Source organism: Macrobrachium nipponense, chromosome 28, assembly GCF_015104395.2.
Source record: "Macrobrachium nipponense isolate FS-2020 chromosome 28, ASM1510439v2, whole genome shotgun sequence".
Classification (NCBI taxonomy): domain Eukaryota; kingdom Metazoa; phylum Arthropoda; class Malacostraca; order Decapoda; family Palaemonidae; genus Macrobrachium; species Macrobrachium nipponense.
The window spans coordinates 62,192,226-62,205,804 of record NC_087217.1 but is presented as its reverse complement, the minus strand read 5'-3'; the positions used below and the strand labels follow the sequence as shown (position 1 = coordinate 62,205,804).

General features: G+C 38.5%; 1 protein-coding gene across 3 annotated transcripts in view; it reads right to left on the bottom strand.

Annotated features, from left to right (window-relative positions):
* LOC135201353 (uncharacterized) overlaps window positions 1-13,579 on the bottom strand; it is a 43,290-nt gene that overhangs the window by 25,925 nt on the left and 3,786 nt on the right. The window contains exons 2-3 of one of the 3 annotated variants that reach the window (XM_064230197.1): window positions 9,962-9,985; window positions 542-616 (exon numbers count right to left, since the gene is read on the bottom strand). The gene's annotated coding sequence lies outside the window, so the exon portion shown is untranslated. Of the gene's footprint in view, window positions 1-541; window positions 617-918; window positions 944-9,961; window positions 9,986-13,579 lie in introns of those variants that run through there. The other 2 variants (XM_064230198.1, XM_064230196.1) reach the window with 2 other exon arrangements.

Genomic DNA, 13,579 nt, shown 5'->3' with positions numbered 1-13,579 from the left:
AATGTGATAACAATTAAAAACAATACGATGTGATAAGATTTCATAATAATTATTTTCCAAAAAATATATGATAACAGGTTTCTTAAAGCAGAAGGTCTAAAGTATATCCGTCAGATTAATAACTAAACTCTCTCTCTCTCTCTCTCTCTCTCTCTCTCTCTCTCTCTCGTCTCTCCTCTCTCTCTCTCTCTCTCTCTCTCTCTCTCTCTCTCTCTCTCTCTCTCTCCATATACATTTCATTCAATATTGCAATTTTTTGCGTGATTACCGCAATTTCCCTCCTCCTTTCGAACCATTCTAACTATGTACTGGTTGTTTGAACGTGGGCCACTTTCAGGGCTAGAAGGGCATGATCTCACCGAGCCAGGCCTGGCTTTTGTAACTGGGTGTACATTGTCTCTTTCGAAACTGATCATCACCTGTATTTCTAATTCTTTTTCATCAACTAAAAGACAAACAAGACAGAAAAAGCAGAAAGTTGAAAAGTTTTATGAGTCAACCTCAAAGTAGGACTATCAAATCAAGGAGAGCCATCTCTCACCTTCCTCGAGTGGTCAGTAGTGAGCTTCAGGAATCCAGTTGGGTGACTGTCTATACTTCCAAGGTTCGGAAAACCCTGCAAGAGAAAGGTGGATTTTACACCGGGTTTGGGAAGCATGTGCTGCTTGTGGGTATGCAGTTATTTATTAAGCAATTAACAGAGTATGATTAATTATCTTATTGATACTAGTGATGCACCTATGGCCATTGACTTGAAATTATAGCTTCCAAAGAATATGGTCTAATTAAGAAGTAAGAGGAGGTAAAGGGAAATACAGAAAGATGAGATCTCACTTATTAGAAAAGAAAATAATATATTAATAGATAGATAAAAATGTATAACCCACTAATCAAAACTAAACAATTGGCAACTCTTACCTTTCAGTTGCTGGCTGTCTCTCTCTGCAAACGATATCAAACTAGGCTCATGAATTCACATAAATACAAAAATATGCTATTTATTTCCCAAACTAGATCAACATAATATGGAACAGAATGACTAAATAATGTCATGTTAAGAACTAAGTCTGACCCACAAAAAGAACTCTAAATTATCATTCTATTCTCCTGAATTAGACTAAGTAATCACCCCCAAACTCCCAAATTGTCAACCACTACATTTCAATAGCTAAGTCTTTAGAGAATCCCATCTCTAGAATAATGACATGGGACCCATCTGAAACAAAGAGACATATCCATTATATTTCCCCACACAATTAATTAATTAATGTTAAATAAATGTATACACATCACACTTCTCTCTTTTCAAAGGCAACTGTTCCTAAGTCTTTTAAATGTGCCCTATCTCTTCGATGGGTTTCTTCCAACACCTCGTGTCCTCTGAACCGTCTTTAACCTTGTCTCAGGAGCGTGTGGCTTTTCTCACTAAGTATCGGGCAATTAGACCCATCATTACATGCACAAATGCACGTAGTTATCAGCTAGGTTCTTTCTGTCACCAAGCCAAGAAAGCTGATGCATCACAATTCACAGACACATTTATTTTCGTCTTTAATATGGCTCGGCCACTTATGTCTTTTGTGCACACCACATCAGCAACTAATGCACAATGTTTTAATTTGCAACATGATTTAAGGCTGCTGTCATGGTAATCGCTTTATAGCAAAGAAAGATAAGTTACAAGAAAGGAAAATACATTTTCTTAAAGTAGGTCGGCAGCCAAGAGGCATTTGCGCACGTGTTGGAGGAGCCTGTTCTCATGATTGTTCTAGAATCGTCAGGTGTGATATGGAACTCAACAGGTCCCGACGTGTCATTAGGAACGCCGCGATGTATGATGCAACATTTCATCGAGATCCTTCTAAAAGGTTCCTGTCGGGAGTCTGTGACGTTCGCTGTTATGCTCCTTCAGCCCTGCCCCAGTTCGCCATATATATATATATGCCCTGAGGGATCAGAGAGGAGAGCAGAGATCATCAGTGAGAGATCATCAGAAACGGATAAGAGAAGAAGGAACTGACGAAGGACAAGAGAGGAAGAAGGCGCACGAGAGTTTGATTGGAAACTGGTCAAGTTGTCGTCAGGGAGTGGACGTCAGGTATATTTCGACGTTGAGCGAGCCTTCAGAGAAGAAACATCCTACCAGGTGGTTTTGAGGAATAACCTGCCCTTCGAGTATCAAGAATAGACACTGTTTTCTGCTGTATGGAGTCAAGAAGCTATCTAAAGTTATACAACACTACTTTGTGAAGCCATCGCTTTGAGCATTGATTTTCGACAGCTGCAAAACTAGCCAGCAAGTATTTTCATTACCTCACTGTTTCCCCAGTTCACGCCTTGTAAGATTTAACTTTTGTTATGTAAATAGGAGAAACCATTCTGTATTTATCTTTGTTAGTAAGCTTGTAAATAAACCTTTGTTGTGTTTGTGTTTCTTTCTATATTCGTGTCCCCAGTTTCAACTGTTGGTGTTGAATCTTTTTCGTTTATTATAATATCGAACCTGTAGTGGCCCTCTCGGGGTTCGTAACAGCTACCTCCGTTGCTGGAACCCGTGTGCCTCACCGGATGCACAGAAGTTTAAGACCTCCTAACGCACAAATTGTGATCAGTATGACTGCTAGCATAACCACAATCACTGGAATTGTGCAACGTTTGCCGAAGAAGAATTCATCCGTCCCTTAAAAGAGGCGGAACTTGTCGCATAGTTGTAGATGCAGGCTGAGCACGTAAACCATCTCAAAACAACTCAGCACGCGCCATTATTCAGTGTCTGCGACCCTCGTAAGTGTATCCAACACCCCCTCATCGCGAAACTGTAGACTCGATGGTTTCTACTGAAGGAAATTCATGCAAGTGCGACTCGCACCTGTCTCGTAGAAGATTGTAGACCCCTGATTTATCCCAGAACATATCCTGAGACAATATACCGACTACATCTCATCTGTCGCAAAGGCAATCCATTGCGTGTAGACTCGACCTCTGGTATTGTAGAACCAAGCTGTTTCCACCGTCACCATCACGTGAAGTTGGGAATTCTCTTAAGTCATCGTGTGTCTGTATTTAAAAAGTGTACATGATCACAGAATAACTAAAGTCTTGCTTTAACACACAAATCTGTCATTAATTAATATACTCAATCTCCTAGTCAAATATTAAGAATTCCTCACTAAACAAAATATAATCTTTACCCACTGAATCCTCACAAGTAATCTTATATCTGACAAACATAGTTTAAAAAAAAAAGAACCCATAATGTCTACCAGCAAAACCCTTTTACTGTCTATATAATTAACCTCCATGAAACATAATGTTGAACACCCCTTCTATCTAACTCACATACCCCAATAAATTATACCTCATATCTAAAATAGAAATGCTATGTAAAGCTTAACCCCAATTACGACATCTCTCGTAGGAAAAGAAAAAAAATAATAATAAGTGAACTTTCCCCATTACAAAACGTACACAGAGAAAAAAATATACATATAATCCAACGCTTTCCCCCATAAACGCAGTATGTATCGTTACGGAATTTGCTACCGCAACATATCTCATCGACCGGAAACGACCCCTTACATATATCTCCATGGAATGTCATAATCCACATCTCTGGAAATAGTGCAAATCTCCGAGTAATCAACTCCGAAAGAAAAAATCAGCAGCCGGACTCATCATAGCATTATCAGCAAAAATCACCTGTGAACACCTCATGTGCTGGAATAGCACTATAGATTTGTGTAATCAGACTTGCAACCTCAGAAATCATTCTTCTCCAAATAGCCCCAAAAATTCTATACTAACACTATATAACCACATTTCACAAAATTATCTCTAGGATATCACCAAAGGTGCCTAAAAATTGCCCTTAAAAACATAACTCCCCCATGATACTACACCAAGTATATGAAACCACATTAACACCTATTGGATATAAACCACAAAAAACCACAATTCAACATTAATATCCCGCCAAATATAACCACTGGTGAATATAAAAACACACCTCCATAATGCCACCCCCAAGAGCCACAACACCAAAAGGAGCCACAATACCCCCCTCTTTGGCTCGTAAAACCACAGATCACCACCAAAAACATAACCACAAAAAAAACTTACCACTAAAGATTATAGCCACACAAAAAAAATATCCAGCGGGGCCCCACCCAAAAAAAAAAAAAAAAAAAAAAAAAAAAACAAAAAAAAAAAAAAAAAAATTCAGCTGCAAAACCCCATACACATAGGAATTATCACATGTTTATCATCACGTTTCTCAGCTATAACAGAAATTCGCCATATTTTCAAACCAACTTTCCACATAAAATATTGACCTCTGAATCTTACGCCAAAATACCGCAGTTTGTGCATAATGAGAAAAAAAAAGTAGAAGAAATGAAAGAGAAGAAAAACATTTCACCACTAATTTGCAACACCCAGACAAAAAAAATGCAATTGCACGACAATATATTAATCACCACAACCAATTCTTTTCAATTTTGATATATGTGTTAATTTCGACCGACCTGTTTTTTCCTCTAAAACTGCAAATATGTTTCCAATTTTTTCCCTCTCCGACATAGACCTTGGGATCAGATGTTTTACTAATACTTTTCTTTACCATCTCTCTGGTTGCGCTTCAAGGTTATGGCTGAGACAAGCATGTCTCTCTCTCGCTGTAGATATCAACGACTCGATCGTGTCCTCCCCATGATGAGGTATAGTTAGCAAATCAAATGTGCCTCGTGCTGGGCAACCAAACAAAGCTTCAAATGGAAACATTTTAATGGAATCATTAACCATAGTGTTAATACTATGTCTAACAACATCAATATATCTGTCCCAATTCTTATCATTACCACCTACAGTCTTCCTGAGAGCCTTGAGCACTTTCCTGTTCGCTCGTTCACACAACCCATTAGCCTCAGGTCTGTATGGAATAATTGTTACTTTCTTTATCCCCATGACTTCCGCTAAACATTCCAAAGTTTTGTTCACAAATTCTCTGCCATTGTCGGTCAATTGAACCTCGGGTGAGCCGTATCTGCAAATGACACCATTGAAAAATGCTACAGCTACTTCTTCAGCCATTTTATGCTTAAGTGGGAAGATTTCTGCTGTCCTTGTAAGTTCATCTATTATTACTAACAAGTACTTATTCGCATATCTAGACTCACAAAAAGTTCCCAGGATATCCATATGTATTCTCTGAAAAGGTCTACTTGTTATAGATGATCCGAATTTGCATGAAGTTATCCTTGCAGGTTTGCATGCTTTGCACACTGTACAGTTTTTCTAAAAATTTTCCACATCTTTCCCCATGTTTTTCCAAATGTATTTAGCACGAACCTCATTATACGTTTTTTCTATCCCCAAGTGTGGACTACCGAACCTGCAAAGTACTATATCCAAAACCACTGGAATTAGGACTTTTGGAGTTATGATCTGTGTCGTATCTCCTTTACTTTCACTGGTTCTCAATTTATATTTAATTTTACCTTCTAACTCCAACCCCGAAAAAGGCAACTTATAATGTTTCCTGACTAATTCCCCTCTAAGAAACGCTTTTGCGTCTGCCAGAATCTCGTCTTCATCTTGCCTTTGCTCTATAAGAGCCATATCCCATTGTATAGACTCGCTAGTGACTTGTGCAACTTGAAATCCTTTGGTGTCATGAAAACTTCTACTAAGGGCATTCACAACTACATTTAATTTGCCTTCTATATATTTGAGCTTTGCATCAAAATCTCTGATAGTTAGAAACCATTGAGCTCCTTTCGGCAACAAATCGGGTTTATTAAAAAGATCTAATAATGGCTTGTGGGCTGTAAGGACTTCTACTTTATTCTCCATCAGTAACATTTTAAAATGAACCAAGCTCGACACCATTGCAAAGGTTTTCTTTATCTATGGTAGCCATTGATCTCTCATTGCTGCCCTTTGTCCTAAACTTCCTGCTATAAAAGGCTATGGGATGGAATTTCCCATCAAACTTTTGCATAAGGCAAGCACCTATACCCTCCTGGCTGGCATCGGTCACTATTGTGAAAGATTTGCTAAAATCTGGAAACTTCAAAGCAGGGGGATTCATTAATACATCTGTTAGGGGAGCTGCTATATTAGAGAACCCTTTCACAAACCTCCTGAAGAAACCGGCGATACCCAGGAATGACTTAATCTCTTTCATGGCCTAGATATGTGATTTGCTTTTTCAAGAATGAACACTTAGCTAGCTCAATTTTCAACCCGCTAATCTAAGGCTCCTAAGTATTTCTGTAAGCACTTCCAGGTGTTGCACGATTGTGTCCATTGCTACTAAAATATCATCCATATACACGAAAACATTTGTAGCCAATAACCCGTGCAAAACTATATTTACCAACCTGGTAAAAGTCATTGGACTGCCCGATAAACCGAACGGCATTCATGTAAATTCATAGTTTCCCTTGGGCACTGAAAAAGCCGTATATTCCTTGCTACTTTCACTAAGAGGAACCTGCAAAAAACCCTGCGCCAAATCAATTGAGCTATAAATATTATGTCCCCCGATTTCAACAAAAAGATCTGGTATGCACAAGACTGAATAGCAGTCAGGGATCGTCTTTTCATTTAAACATTTAAAATCGACGCATACACGGACAGAACCGTCCTTCTTAGGCACAGCTAACAAGGGAAAGTTGTATGGAAACACACTAGGTCTAATGATTCCTTCTTCCTCCCATCTATTAACCTCTTTCTCTACCTGTTCTCTGATTTTGAAAGGTATGCGGTATGCAGGAATATAAATAGGTTTTGTGCCACTCTCCAGATTCACCTTATGCTCTAACACATTCGTCAACCCCAATTTATCACCTTGTAAGGCTACCATAACCCCAAATTCTCCCAAGAGCTTGCTTATCGCTTCAACATGCTCACTATAATCTGCATTAGCTAAATGTTCTCTAAATATTCGTTTCCTTAATTGCATTTCTGCCTCTGAAAACTCAGGTTTCCCCTCTACGATAGCCACTGAACCACTATCACTAATCACTACTCCAATCTTGGAGATCCAATATATATGTTTTCCTTTGGTATTTCCTAACTGTATCATTACAGTTTAATAATTCTAACCAAGTAACCCCATTCTTGGATACACTGTTCACTGATGCCGTGCTAATAACCCCTCTTAGCTTTTTGCTATTTTCAATAACACACACACTCGTAGGTTTTCTCACTTCCCTCAATTTGACTTTTACCATAGTCTTTGAACTGGGCATTCACACAATATCCTCCGATAAAACACCTTTATATTTGTGATTAGTACCTCCCCTTTCCACAATCCCATAAACATCACCACCCTTAGTTCTCATTACATCAACCCCATTGTTAGTATCAGGAATAACATTAATATTAGTACCAGTATCACCACCCATAATGTCATTGTTACATTCACCAAAATTGTTACCACTGTGAACTCCAATATGCCGCATAGCATCCCCGCAATTATTTCCCATATCACCATTGTGGGTTTTATTATTACCACTCCACGGTCCCCATAACCCCAGTATCATCACCATTAGCATCACAAAACACATCCTCTTTTTCAATAATTTCCATATCCTCAGTTCTAATCACGTCCTCATAAGGAAAAAAACACCAGGTATTCCGACTGTTATCCCATTAACACCGGCATGGATCGAAATCTTGTTTCCTACATGCAAGATGACCCAGCAAAAGTCTGTTGCCCAACGCAATCCCTTTCATTACCAAAAATGGTTTTATTAATACTCTGTCACCAAGAGTAAACTGTATTTGAACACAACCCAGGGTATTTAATCTATGGGCTTGCACATCACACACCGTCTCCGTTGAGGGTTTCAAAGGGTAATGGGAGAACATAGATTGATACAAATTGTGATCCATCAAGTTTACGCTTGCGCCAGTATCAATAAATACTGGGATATCAACATCCTCTACTGTTGCGTAAACTATAGGCCTGGGCTCTGGGGCGTCCCCCACGAGACCACAATGGCACGTACCAATCACCTGTACCCTTTATGTTGATCGCCCTTCCAAAAATTTTGCCGATCCCTTTGCCCTCTGAAATGACACACCTGGGAAGTCCTCACATTATAACTCCCAGAACTTTGAGATGTAGGTCTCGCATCTTTCCGTATCTGAGATGGACAAGATTGCCAATAGTGATCTGCACTCTTACACATTCCACAATATTTAACTCTACACATTTTCTTTGGGTGCCCTGGTTTATTACAATTGAAACAGCGCAACTTCTGTTGCCTTTGGTCGATAGATCTTTTATTATATTCAACTTTGGCACACAAACGGGGAGAAGAAAATTCTGTCTCTTTGCACCGTATCTCTTGGGCCTGTCCCATTAAAAAATGTACTATCTACAGTGGGACATTTAGACATATGTCTCTCAATTTTGGGCATAAATTAATTCTTCGTCTGATGTAGGTTCAATCTTTTCATCAAAACTATCCACTATTGCATCCAGTACATCGTGCAAGACCATCGAAAATGGATCAGTTTATGTATATTGTCAAGTGAGACACTACCTCCTGTAACCCATTTAGATGTTTTCAATTTTTCTATCCATTCTGCCGCTGAGTCAAAAAGTTTTGAACTATGTTCTACGAGGCTAGATGTGCCTTTCCATATCTTATATAGCCCCTTGAGGTCCCTCACCATATCCCCATGTTCCTTTGAGCCATAAGCTGCTCTTAAAAATGCTTGCAAATCAGCTCAAATACGACATTTTGCAAATTGAAAACTCCTGCAACGATGGGAAAGATCACCCTTATTGAAATCTAACAAAGCTTTCGCCTCTCTAAATGCCTCTACACCATCTGTTATGTTCTTTGCGCTTAAATAATTATTCACACCTTCAATAAAGATTTGCACTGGTTGTGAAAGTGCTCCATCTACAATTCCCCTAAATGGACTTACACACGCTCTAACATTCGTGATGTGATGAAGTAGAGTCGTTGTACCCTTTAGGTCCGCCATTTTTCTATCTTTACGAAAGCTTTTGTGCTTTACGACATTTCCCGACCTCAATAACATTTATATATTTACATACACACAAAACCCAATCCAGGAAAATTAATACAAACGTCCCCCAAATAAAAGATAATAAAAAAAAACATGCACCACACCCAGTAAATCATCCCACAAACAGCTGTTTGCAGTACAAGGTCACACCAATAACAAAAAAAACAGGGAGGAGATAAAAAAAAAAGTGCAAAAGCGCTTCATTCAGTAAACCATCCCTCTCTCTCTCACACACACTCTCCCAAGCACCTGGCAACCAACCTCTCTCTTTCTCTCACTCACTCACTCAGACACTCGCCTCTTTCTCTCTCTCTCTCTCTCTCTCTCTCTCTCTCTCTCTCTAGGGCGTAACTCACAATAACCAAAAAAACCTCGCTCATGTTATTACAAAATTTCCCCAATGTCCATCGAATCTCGAGAGACATCAAAACAAAAATACACTTTGAGCAAATTCATCACCAATAAAAAGAGAACAAAAAAGAGGAAAAAAAAGGAAACAATAGAATTACACTCACATCTTCATATGACCGGAACCCAAACTTGTATACACATTGCAAATGTGCGTAACTTATTCACCACACCCAGTAAACACTTTAATACGCCAAAAATTAAACTTTGATCCCCAAAACTTCGGAACACCAGTTTTCACAAATCACTAACCAGCTAGACTGTCTGACCATGATGCAGAGAGAAAGAGATCCAATGCCCTGAACACAAAACCCTTGAATCAGCAAAGAAAACATTGCCTGTGACATAATTATAACCCTTTTCCTCCCAAAAACATATGCCTAAACTAGCCACCAGTCTCTTCAAAAGCATTCCTACAGCCTATAAAATGTATAATAAGCTTTTTAAACGCTGCTACCAACTATAACCCACTAATAAAAACTAAACAATTGGCAACTCTTACCTTTCAGTTGCTGGCCGTCTCTCTCTGCAAACGATATCAAACTAGGCTCATGAATTCACGTAAATACAAAAATATGCTATTTATTTCCCAAACTAGATGAACATAATATGGAACAAAATGATTAAATAATGTCATATTAAGAACTAAGTCTGACCCACAAAAAGAACTGTAAATTATTCTATTCTCCTGAATTCGACTAAGTAATCACCCCCAAACTCCCAAATTTTCAACCACTACATTTCAATAGTCAAGTCTTTAGAGAATCCCATCTCTAGAATCATGACATGGGACCCATCTGAAACAAAGAGACATATCCATTATATTTCCCAACACACAATTAACTGATTAATGTTAAATAAATGTATACACATCACACTTCTCTCTTTTCAAGGCAACTGTTGCTATGTCTTTTAAATGTGCCCTACCTCTTCGATGGGTTTCTTCCAACACCTCGTGTCCTCCGAACCGTCTTTAACCTTGTCTCAGGAGCATGAGGCTTTTCTCACTAAGTATCAGGCAATTAGACCCATCATTACACGCACAAACGCATGTAGTTCTCAGCCACACCTTAAAGTCCCATAGCAACTGGTTGTACAGGCCTCAGCCTCACAAATGCATACTCAACAATTCCTTCTTCGAGGAAGGCTGTTGCTAGGTTCTTTCTGTCTCCAAGCCAAGAAAGCTGATGCATCACAATTCACCGACACATTTACTTTCTTCTTTAATAAATGTATTAAAATGCAATGAAGATAGTATTAATGCAGCAATGATTTGCATCTTTGCTTGGACTTTTGAAGCTCTAGTTATTTATTAGGCAATTAACAGAGCATGATTAAATATTTTATTAATACTAGTGACGCAGGAAGACTGTTCCACAGTCCAATGGTGTGAGGTATAAAGGACCTCTGGAACTAGGAGGTTCTACAATGAGGTACATTTAATACATTTTGGTGCTTCAGTTCAGCAAATCCGGTTGCTCTTGGCAGGAAAAGGGATCAAGGATCAATCATGAATGCGAAGGTTCTCTGTTAAAATACAAGTTATGAAAAACTGACAAACAAGAGACCATCCATCAATGGTCCAATTCATAACAGTCAATTTAAGAAACAGAAACCTACCAACACAAACCACTCTATCTTTAAGAGATAAATCTCTGGCAGAAGCAGACATCCATACCGGAGAACAGTATTCTAGGAAAGGAAGGGCAAATGACCTAAATCAGGTTGCACTGATTTTATCACTGTTATAAATATATGAGGCCTTTCATACTATACCCAACTTTTGTGCTGCATTTGCTGACACTTTCATTAGAAGTTTCTCAAAAGTAAGATGTGAGTCAAAAAATGCACCTGGAATGGTTGAAGCTTCACTCATTCAGTAGAGTCTCATTCACCCGGAGGAAAAGATAAGGTGGAAAAATCTGTGTGAGGTCTGTCATTCCACAGTGTTTTTGTTTAATAGAGTTCAGACTCATGCCCCACTGGCTACAACATTCACTAATCCACTCTCCACTCCATGCCATGACTGAGGCTAAGGGCATCATAATTTTTCACAAGTGGAGACTTTACTACACCCACAAGTGTTGGGTCATTGTCACAGCAAACACTTATTTTCCAGGCCAATAACCATAACACTTGTGCACATTAAAAATAAAAGTGGACTAAGAACACTATACTGGAACTCCTGACACAATAGGTCTTCTATGCTAAAGATCCCATCAACAGCAACTCGTTGCTGTCTACGTGAAAGGAAATTTGAAGTTAACCTAAAACATAATCACCCACTCCAAGATTCTGAAGTTTATATAAATAAGTGCCTTGTGATTTACTAAATCGAAAGCAGTACTATAATCTGTTTGAATTTACCTGCACTCAAAAAACCTTTCAAGGTGCAAATGGTATGTCAAATCTAAAATATCATCACAGGTACCTAACTGAATCTTATATGCATATTGACTATAAACACGCAGTCCTTTAGATTCCACATACTTACTATATGGTGGCTTAAGCTTTTCTGCAACTTTGCAGAGCACAAGGAGAGTAAAAATTTGTCTGTGGTTACTGCAGTCTGTTGGAGATACCATTCTTTGAAACAGTCACTATTGCTAAGCTTGTGCTCGTCCGCAAAGATATTGTGTTGACATAATATTCACAGAATCTACTAATCTTGGGAGACAACACGCTAGAAACCTCTTTGCAAAACAAAGGGAGGCAACTATCAAGATCTTCTTCGCCCAAGCTATTAAAATTATCAAGAATATTCGTAACATCCCTGAAGCAAAATGCAAATTTTGTAAGAATAGGTTCAGGATGACAAGCATCAGGGAGAGGGACATCCTCAGCTGATTGCTCAACTTCAAAAGCTTGATGAAGTAATTCAGGTTTTTCCTTAGGGTCAGTAACCAATCTACCATCATTTGTTAGTAGTGGAGGAATTGAAGATGAGCCTGACCCAATGAGAGATGATCCCAGTTTGGTCCACCAAGTTGAGACTGAGTAATTCCTTCAGGTTTCCTCTTTAAGAAATTATTGTAATTTCTCTTAGCTATATGATAAATTTTATTCACAGCACGGCGAGATGCAACCTTCACATTTTCTCTCCATGTGTTGAATTTGGCTTGTTTGTCAAGGTAAGCTCCTCCACGTGTATCATCAAACCATGGCAGGTCATTTGTCTTGAATTTAATGGCCTTTCTAGAGACCTAAATTTAATGAACTTTCACGGGACATACCTGACTAAAATAGCCATCACCATTTGATTTAACTTCTTGGGATTTGGATCGGATACAGCATCTGAAATGTCAATTGCTTGACATGCTTCAATAATGCAGTTCCTATTGTCTCTAGATTTCAGCCTGATTGTTTTCACAATGATAGAATTAGGAATATACTGATTGACAGATATATCCATCTCAATTGTTCGGTGATCGGAGGTGCCTGTATACGTGCAGATCATTGGACTTCACAATAGCTGGAACTTCTGTGAATACAATGTCTAATCTATTGCCAGAAATATGCTTGGATGCCTCAATTAGCTGGACAAAATTGGAGGATACACAGAAGTCAAGAATAGCCTATTTGACTTATGCAAATGGATACTGTGAGTGGAACACTTAGCTTAGGTGAATAGTTCTCACATACATTTTGTATCTCGTGTATGGTAATACAATGTGGTAACAGCTAATAGGAAAGTTGCTTTATAACAATATATTAATGATCATCAAACCATGGTAGGCTGTAGATAAACACAGGTAGGTAATTTATATAGTATATATTTTGCTACAAATGTGGAGAAAAGGTCGATATTGCCTTTTACATAAAGTTTTCAGTTCAAAGTGTCATGGTTCTTGTTAATAGAATCATATTGAGTGTTTACAGTTTATGTGTTATTGACAAGGTTAGGTGAGGAAAGGTATGGAGTTACCCTTGAACACCCCTAGATCATTTTACTCGCCCTTATCTGGATTCTGCCATTATTTGACGGTCCTTTGCGCTATTAATCTGGATATTGAAGGTTACTGTTTAGTATATGTTTGTATGTATGGTATATGTAATTATATTACTTGTGGCTGTTGTATATTGATTTGTCAATTGTTCTATTTTAATTTGGAAGCTACCA